Source organism: Penaeus vannamei, chromosome 35 (genome assembly GCF_042767895.1).
Source record: "Penaeus vannamei isolate JL-2024 chromosome 35, ASM4276789v1, whole genome shotgun sequence".
In the NCBI taxonomy this organism is placed as follows: domain Eukaryota; kingdom Metazoa; phylum Arthropoda; class Malacostraca; order Decapoda; family Penaeidae; genus Penaeus; species Penaeus vannamei.
The window spans coordinates 29,401,039-29,403,538 of record NC_091583.1 but is presented as its reverse complement, the minus strand read 5'-3'; positions in this window follow the sequence as shown (position 1 = coordinate 29,403,538).

Below are 2,500 nucleotides of genomic sequence, written 5' to 3'. Positions count from 1 at the left end.
TCCTGTCCACACTCTATCTTCCCCCACACACCTCCTCCCTTCTCCTCTCGCCCCCTCCTTCTCCCCCTCCCATATCTTTCTCCCCTCCTCTCCTCTCCTCTCTCATTTTCCCCCTCACCTCCTCCCCCTTCCCTCTCACCCCCTCCCCTCTTATCTCCTGTCACCCCTTCCCCCTCCTCTTTTTACCCCCTCCCCACACCCTCCACCTCCCCCTTACCCCCTCTCTCCCCCACCTTCTCCCATACCCCTTCCCAACGCCCTCTCTCCTTCCCCTACCCCCCATTCCCTTCTTTATCCCCCTCCCCTTTCCTCTCCCCCTCTAAACTCCTCCTCTTTACCCCCAACAGCCACCCCCTCGCCCTTACCCCTCTCTATTTCCCCCTCCCCCATTCCCTTCTTTACCCCCCCTCCCTCCTCCCTTCTAATCTCCACCCTCCCCACCCTCGCCCACCTTCCTTCTTCCTCCCTCCCTCCTCCCCCCATTCCCTACTTTACCCCCTCCTTCCTCCTCCTCCCCACCTCTCCACCTTCCTTCCTCCCCCCACCCCCTCATCCTCCACCTCACCTCTTTCCAACCCCCTCTCTCCTTCCCCTACCCCAATTCCCCCCTTTTACCCCCCACTCCCTCCCCTCCCTTCTCCCTTCTAATCTCCTCCCTCTTTACCCCCACCTTCTTTCCCCCCCCTCCACCCCCTCCTAACCCCCCACCCCTTCCAAAAAAAAAAAGCCACGCAGGTGTTCTCACATCTTATCATATATATATCTTCCTCTTTTTTTCCTTCTTTTCTTCTTCCTTTTTTATCTTTTCCTCCTGATCCCCGTGGCGCCAGTCGGGAGGGCCTTCGACAGGTTCACATTCCTTCTCGGCGTGGAGGGGGGGGGCGCTTATCGCTCCCTCTCTCTTGCTCTCTCTTTCTTTCTATCTGTCTTTCTCTTTCTCTTTTCTTTCGATCTCTCTCTCTTTGTATCTGTCTACCTTTTCCTTCTGATTCTGATTCTCTTTTTTTCTGTCTCTCTCTTTTTTTTTTTGTTTCTTTCTATCTGTCTCTCTCTTTTTTCTTTCTCTTTCTTTCTCTCTCCTTTTTCTCTTTCGCTTTCTTTCTCTTTCTTTCTGTGTTTCTCTCTTTCAATCTTTTCTTCTATTTGCCTTTCTCTTTTTTTCTATGTCTCTTTCTCTTCCTTTCTTGCTCTTTTTCCTATCTGTCTCTCTATTTCTTTCTTTCTATTCATTCCTTTCTCTCTGTCTCTTTCTCTTTCTCTCTTTCTTTCTATCTCTCTCTCTCTCTCTCTCTGTCCTCTTCCTCTCCATCAGACAGACAGACACACACACAGACAGATAAACAAATACACAGACAGACAAGACAAACAAACAGAGAAACAAAGAGACTGACAGACAGACAGACAAACAAACAAAGCCAGACAATTAAACAAACAGACAGACAATTAAACAAACAAACACAGAAAAAAGACAGACAAACAAACAAACAAAGCCAGACAATTAAACAAACAAACACAGACAAAAAAGACAGACAAACAAACAAACAAAACCAGGCAATTAAACAAACAAACAAACAAACAAACAAACAAAGCCAGACAATTAAACAAACAAACAAAACCAGACAATTAAACAAACAAACAGACAGACAAAAAAAGACAGACAAACAAACAAAGCCAGACAAACAAACAAACAAAGCCAGACAATTAAACAAACAAACACAGACAAAAAAGACAGACAAACAAACAAACAAAGCCAGAAAAAAAAAAACAGATAAGCAGCCAGCGCCAGATTACGTATCTCCAAGACTCAGCCATCATATATATACGCACAAGACTACTTTATCTCTCGTGTATGAAGGTGATAAGATTAACAGGAGTGTGGGAAAACTTCATGGTAACTTCTTCATGGGGACCCGGTCGGTGTGAATCGACGTGGTCCTTGAGGGCTGTGAGGGCTGGTGGGGTCAAGAGGGTTGGGGGGATGAGGGTAGGGGAAAGGGGAGAGGAGGAGGGGGAGGTGAAGGGGGATGAGGATAGGGGGATGAAGGGAGGGGTAGGGGGGAAAAGACGGAGGGGGATTGGGAAAGGGGGTAGGGGGATGAGGTTGGGAGGTAGGGAAGGGGGAGGGAGAGGGAGAGGGAGATGGGGATTGGGGATGGGGGTAGAGGGGAAGGGGATAGACATGAGGGGGAGGAAGGGGAGGGGAATGGGGACAGAGGGAGGGAAGGGGGTGAAAGGGGAAAGGGGGAAAAGAGGGTTCTAGAACGTGTGAATATATATTATTCTTCTGTATGGGGTGAGGGGGAGGGGGTGGGGAGGTGGAGGGAGCGTTTCGCAGAACGTGTGTGTGTGTGTGTGTGTGTGAGAGAGAGAGAGAGAGAGAGAGAGAGAGAGAGAGAGAGAGAGAGAGAGAGAGAGAGAGAGAGAGAGAGAGAGAGAGAGAGAGAGAGAGAGGAAGCAGAGGCTGTAAAAAAAGGAGAGAGAGAGTAGAGATAGCGAGAGA